Source organism: Mercenaria mercenaria, chromosome 17 (assembly GCF_021730395.1).
Source record: "Mercenaria mercenaria strain notata chromosome 17, MADL_Memer_1, whole genome shotgun sequence".
Taxonomy (NCBI): domain Eukaryota; kingdom Metazoa; phylum Mollusca; class Bivalvia; order Venerida; family Veneridae; genus Mercenaria; species Mercenaria mercenaria.
In genome coordinates this window covers 6,997,395-7,004,897 of record NC_069377.1, presented here as the reverse complement: position 1 = coordinate 7,004,897, position 7,503 = coordinate 6,997,395, and positions in this window count along the sequence as shown.

The window sequence follows — 7,503 nt, the reverse complement described above, 5'->3', positions numbered from 1 at the left end:
CAATACCTTTCTAACTGAAACAGATAAAAAAAAAACTTCCGTTCTGTTTTTGTAACATTGTATTTTACTTCCTTTCGGAGAAAAATATCTATAAATACCATGTTCTAGATATCTAAGGGATATAATTTTAATTATTAGGTGGTTTGTATCATACCAAAGTTATTGCTCCTTAACTATAAATACATTTTTCCATCTTTCGTACCTGCATAGACGTATATCTTTATATAAAATTCAACGTTAAATAAATGTATACATCAAATTAGCTTTCATAAACATCACATGATAATGAAAACAACGTGATTGTTGCGAAATAGTTTTATTAATCGATTTACTTTTTAAGACTAATATATTTCTTTTGAAAATTCTTTAAAAAAAAAAGACAACCTTCGGTTAGTTGAGATCATTCCACATAATGCAAGTTTACATATGAAAGCTTTATCAAAATGTTCCAATTTAAGTTAAAAGGGGGCATAATTTTGGAAACTAAGTCGGAGGTATGGAACCGGGCTAAGAATTGTCAAGTCATGAAGCCGAACATGAAAACATTCAGCACAATAATTTCCTGATAACATAAACAACTTTTTAATGAAAAAGAAGCATGCATTTTCTAAATGTAAGCCAGAGTTTTTGAAAATTGTCATGTAATGTCATCTCATAATGTCAAAGATATGTGAAAAGTTTGAAAACATTTGGTTAAGGAGGTAGGTTACCTTGTTACAAGGGTAAATTAAAATTAGTTGAACCGCAGCATTTTTTTTAATTTCATCTAATATGAAGTTTTAACTACTACAATCTCAATTTCTTTTGTCTCTGTCCCTTCAAGTTCAGTTTTTATCAAGGTTTGAAGAACATGACCCTCAAAAGGTATTTCATATTGAAAGAAGAAGGAAAATACGGATATTTAACACTTTTCCGTGTATTTTAGTTTCAATGATATCCGTAGAAGTCTGCATAATTGATAATTTTTACTAGAATGCACGTTAGCTTTCTAATATCAGCTTAAAATGTATATGTCGCGGGGCTCGTGTTTCCATGGTAACGCATTTTCTCTCATTTTTAAACAACTATGAATAAAAATACGGGTTTTCGACGGCTTCAGTGCCATTCTGTTAGTGACCGGCATGGAATATTTAGGTAATATTATCAGCAAAATAACAAGCACTTTACATGGTACCCTATTTTTCTTGAAGTTTAAAGTAACCATGGCAACAGAGGCGTTTAAAATAGCTTATATCTTGCTTTTTGACGTAATTTCATATAAAAAGATACTGAATAAGATTATCTTTCTAATTAATGTATCTTTAAAACATATTATTTCTAACGTAAGTTATATTTTCGTGTTATTTGCATTTATTCAAACAAATTTCACAGCTTAGAATACTTACAGCAGTACCACTCGTCTGGTATTTTTTATGGAAAAATCGTTCAGCATGCTGCTATTATTCTCATGGATATTGTTGAAATGAAAATAAAAAGCCGAAGCTGTGTTTCTTAAATAGACCAGTGTCAACGCTTTTGAATTTTACATTTAGATACATAGGTCACGGGCTTCGTTTCCATGGTAACATAAATTTAATTCAAGAAACCACAGTTTTCTACTGGAATTTGAACAATTTTAGATCTAAATTCTAGTATATAAGTAACAAATTATCAACGGAACCTGAAAAACAGGTATTACAAATCAAACTGCTAGATTTTTTTTGAAAATGGCCGTAATAAGTAACCTTTCACCCAACTATATTCCAAATAACATTGGCTATCTTCGTCCATTTTCTTACATTCCGCATAACATTTCAATATAACTACATAAAAGAAGCAAAATATTGAGTATCATTCAGAGCAATAGACCCATAAGAAATATTCAAGCAAATAATGGTTATTTGAAAATAGTTAAAATAAAGAAAATGCATAGAATTACGTACTTTCAAGATAAAAACTATTAATTTTGCGCGGTAACTGACACGTAACGTCATGACGTCAATGACGTCATTTTAAGACAACATTGTTTTGAAGCGTTTCTGCAGCAATTTATTCATTATTTCTGCATTATTAAGCCATAAAGCATCAGATCGAAGACAGGTTCATGATTTGTTTTCAGAAAAATGAATATACAAACACATTTAGTTTGTCGTAAACGTCGTCGTAAATCGTCACGTTAGCTTCCGGTTGGACATGCGCATATACAAATATGAAGGTAACCTACCTCCTTAAGTAATTTCTGAATGCAAAACATTCACAAAACTTCTATGTTATAAAGGGGTATACTTATAACAAAATATAACGTATTGTTATGTAAGTAGTCGTGAGTGATCATACGATGCCAATGATATGAGTTCAGTTAAGAAACCAATGTCGGCGAAAGAATGACAACAAAACTTTTAATATTAGACATGTTTCAAACAGTCGATCTCAAAATCAACATCAAACATTGAAAATATCCATTTATCAATTTTCTTTATGTGTATTATATTAATTGTTTCTAAGTTCTCTTCGAATAAAGCGGACACCGAAGTCGAGTTGGAACACAGATTACGAAACCCGAGTTTGTGTGCACACTCCTCCATATAAAAGCATTTGACTATTTTGCAACAACAAATGTCCTCTACTGGAAGAGGCATTTGGGATATTTGTTGTCACAGGAACCATATATTTATATTGAAATTCAGTTAAAGAACCTGCATATTCTTTGAAACCTACCATTCACGAAGAAATTACATTATCTTTGAAAGTAAACAAAGGATCAACCTGTTGTGACTGGCGGATGTACAGACATACGAACTGATAAAAATATATGTATGTTCTGTAACACATGTATATTTTTACTGTAAATTGAACATAAGAGATGTAAACTGAAATGCTTAGTAAAAGTCAGGACATATATTACTTTTGGTCAGAACAACTTGGTTGAAGATTCGAAAAGTTGCAGTCAGTATCTCTGAGTCACTTTCTAAAATACCTGCATTTAATCTCAAAGTAACAAACCAAAACAAAAATGACATCGCTATACGTCAAGAACACATGTAGCTTTTTTTTGCTAAAATATTTATCTTAGCATAAAGTCATGCAAATATGTTAAATGTTTTATGTTTGCAACGAATTTTCGTTTCTGCCCTGCCGTGTTGGCGTCCCTGCCAGAATGACCACTCGACAGCACGATTAACCTTTTTTTGTCGTGTTACACGACAAGAGGACACGACAAAAGTAGGGCTACTTTTTGTCGAGTTGGTGCCATGTTCTCGTGAAGGTGGGATGCAAAGCGGCATCAAAAGGACATAACGAACCGCAATTATCGTTATTTCATCTTGTTGTCGTTCTCTGGTGCTGGCGGCGCTGCCACACGCCAACATTTTGGCCCAACAAATTATATTGTCGTTGTTTCGCCTTCAAGCTGACATACGCAGCTATTTAACATTATATTCTATTTTTTATTTTATTTTATATTTATATTTTACATTTGTAGTTAGCAATTATGGACAAAATGCAAAGTAATTACATGTCGTTTAGTATCTACTGAGCCAACATCGTCTCCTCCTTATTTTATTTATAGAGGATGAACAAATTGAATCATAACAACAATATAACGAAAGTCTTTTTAGAAATCCCACAAATGGCGTCCCTTTCTCTTGTATGCATAAGGATTTATTACACACACGAACCGAATTTTTAACATTATTGTTTAATCCGTCCGAATGCATTTGGAGAAGGTTGAGTTTCTACGTGCACGTGTACGCTGGCTGTTCTATATCTCTATACAAAACGAAACGCATCTGCTTGAATTTGTCAGATTAATTCAGTTTAGGTTGCTACAAGTTAATTTAAGTGTTTATGTAGGTTAGACATTTAGGTTTTGCAAGTATTTATTTAACAAGTACGGCCAAACTTTGCGCACAGTTTAATTTTCTGAATATGGGCACCTCACGTATAATGGAATAAAAAATGAAGTCATACACGAGTATCCGTAAAAGTATGAAATCCCAACCTCTGTATTAAGTACAGTTAATTAAGTACAGTTAATTAAATATTTCATTGAAGAACGGTAGGTATGTAAGTATATGTAGTAAGCGGTATTGTGATTTTAAATTGATTATGTAGAAAAGTTCGTACAGTTAATAAAAACGTACTGGTTAAAAGTAATTGTCGTAAAAGTTGCCTGTTTACAAATGGATAGAGGTAAGAATAAAAAAAGCCAGTGAAATGTACAAGTTTTGGTATAAATGTATTGTCATATATATAGGACGTTTGTTTGTTTTAGTGTAAGATTAGAATAGCTTTCACCGAAGGAATACCGCTTGTTACAAGACGCATGAGTGGCGCCGAGAGCGGCGCCGTCAAGAGTGAAAATATAAGATACGGTCTTCACGAGAGACAGATATATTTACTTTAAAGTCAAACCTGTGTTAAAGACCACCTCTGAACAGAGACCACCTGGCTCTAAAGCTAAAGATCACGTGTTTTGTTTCCAATTTTAACATTTAGAGTGTATATTAACCTGTGAATAAAGACCATCCCAATAAAGACCATATTTTGGCTCTCCCAAGGGTGGTCTTTTTAGACAGATTTGACTGTACAGTTTATTAAATCGAACAGATATTCTTTTTATTTCACGTTTTGCTTAATTCTTCTAATCATGCTTTCATACACATATAGATTGTTTTTGATATATTTTCATTGCTAAAACAGATTCATTTCATTCTGATAGTCCTGTTCTTCTCAGATAAACATCTAAGTAGTTACTTTTTTGTACTGACTAAATTCTCTTTTCTGAACGTTTGAGTTCGGAATAAACCAAAGCCTCCTACTCGCGGGATATGAAGTCCGTGCTATTGACGGAAAGGTCAATTAGTTCTTTATAGAAAGTAAGTAGATCGCGTCTATACGATTTAGACACGGCAATTAAAGTTCGCTTATTGGACCATGTTACTGAGTATATAAAGTTTCTTTTCATTATACATTGTAGTTACAATGCCATACAAATGACAGAGAAGATACAAAATGTATATCAATAAATGTTGGTAGATTTAGGTATGTTTTAAGGATCCGTACTTCATGTTACTTTTAGTTTCATTCAGTAGTTAAATTGTAAATTTCCTGACAACAAAGTGTTACAAAAAGTGTTTGTAAAAAGAAGGCATACCCAAAGACATAACTGGGTATGTAGCTGAAACAGCAGAAGACTTACAAAAGGGATTGGACATATTAAAATCTACTGTGACAAGCGGAGACTTAAACGGAATGTAGATAAAACCAAATTTATGATAAGAAAGGGGGACGAAACAGAAATGATTACAGTTTCACATATGATATTATTCAAATTGAAATTGTTAACAAGTTTACATAATTTAGTTTTAGTTAAGTTATGTGTGATACCCAGCTGACATTTTATTAAATATAATGTGTTTTTAATGATTACCATTCAAAACTTGTTACTGAAGGAGCTCTTATCCTGTTGTAAGGGCCCGTTTTAGCTTATGTCTTGTTGGTATATTAATATACTTGTTGCAATTTAATCTCCTTTTGGGTCCTTTCAGTTTTGCACATGGAAGAAGAAGGTCGTTTGCAAATAGATGCGAGGGTTGATTTTGCTTCTTCTCGAAGGAATCCTCGATTGTTTATAGCACATTCTCTAATCAGCCCCTGTGTATATTTTTAGAATGACTTGATAAAACCGAGGTTTGCGGTTTTATGATTTGGACAAACATTCAGAGAGATGTGTGTTATTTATATAGACTCAATGAATGTTATGTGATGGTTGAATATTGTTTTACACATTTTTTTTTCTGTTTAAGAACTTAAATGGATTCATACATGTCCTAGAACTCTGTTGACTGAATTACAGAAACATTTACTTTACCTGATGTTATTATAACATGCAGTAAACTGTTTTCACACCAAATTATATTACTAGTATATCTTATTAGTGTTGAAATTTAATTAGATTGACTATACTGAGAGCTGTGACATTAGTTATAACAAATAATAATTCAGGAAAACTTGATGAATAAAAAATAACATTAAAAATTGGTTTTAACTAATCATAAAATCAAATCACATATTGTTCTGTGTTAGCTCTTGATAATTGGTGAATGTAAACAACAGATGACACCGATACGAAAATAAACCATCTGTTATTGAAGCCTTAATTAGATTGAAATCTATATCAATAAAAAAATACATATTAATATGAAAGTTACATTATGTGATCTGTCAATATAAAACAATTTTCCCTTTTTTGAGAACAATGGTGGAGAGATCATGAAAAACTGTCTTAACTTTGTAAGAAAATTAATAATTTTTTGTTTAAACTAAAACATAATAAGTATTTATCCAACTCAATGTGACCAATCCAGATGTTGAATGTTTGATCTCAGTGACAGTTTGACTAGAGAGAGTAAATCAGAAATAATTTGTTCTCGATCCAAATTTTGTGGGGAAGTTGTATGACAGTTTACATTACTTCAGAGACTCATGATACATAGCCTAAATAGGACTAAAATGATAATAATGCTGCAACAAACAATAAAGAAAAAAAAAACAAGTAGAATCTGTCAGAACAAATGTTACAAATTTATATATGTAACAAAAATTAAAAACAAGATATTTTTTGCATTTTTTTTACTATCATTCAAGATTATATAAATAATTATTATGTGTAAAAGTTACTAAATTCAAACTTAATTTTCCGTCTTCAAAAGTAGAAATTGTAACAAAATACAATTCATTTATTATCATTAACAAATATCATATAATAACATCGTGGAAATTAATATTTAAGTTTAAAAGTTTGTCCAGCACCTTTACTAGGTACATTCATAACATAGCTTAAAATGGGCTATAAAATTACAACCCATTAATATTTTAAGTTATACTATCGTATATATATAAAATCATGCAGATGTTCTTATTTTAACTACCCATTTCGCCAATTGTTAAGACATTTTATAAGCATTTCTTTTACAAAGAATAAGTCTCATAAATATATATACATGATCAATTATTACATGTATATTCCATTTATGATTATAGTAAAAAAGATATGAACAAAATGCATCAAATATTCAACCATCTCAGTTAATATGCATACTAGTGCCTTAAATATAGACAAATTTTGCAACATTGGCCAGGTACATCATTTACTGTGAGATAAGAATGTGCAAATGCAATCCTTACAGTAATTAACTCTATGTGCTATAGAATTCTACTGTCCGAAAATCTCTGTTACTAATAATAGGGATGACCGCATTGAGTTTGACGTAGTGATACCTGTAATCTGAAAATGTGCTATACTTGCTGATGTTTAATATATGGACTTAATTATTCTATGCTCATTTAGATATTGTGAGAAAAAACTTAAATAGTTTTTTAAGATTTTTGTTGAGTGATTTAAATCTGTAAGTTATGCAGTTTATATAGCAGGGAGGTAGGCTGGTATTATTTTCTTATCTTTAATATAGTTTGTATTTATTGTACGGATATATCTGTGTAATTACCGAAGGATTTCAACAT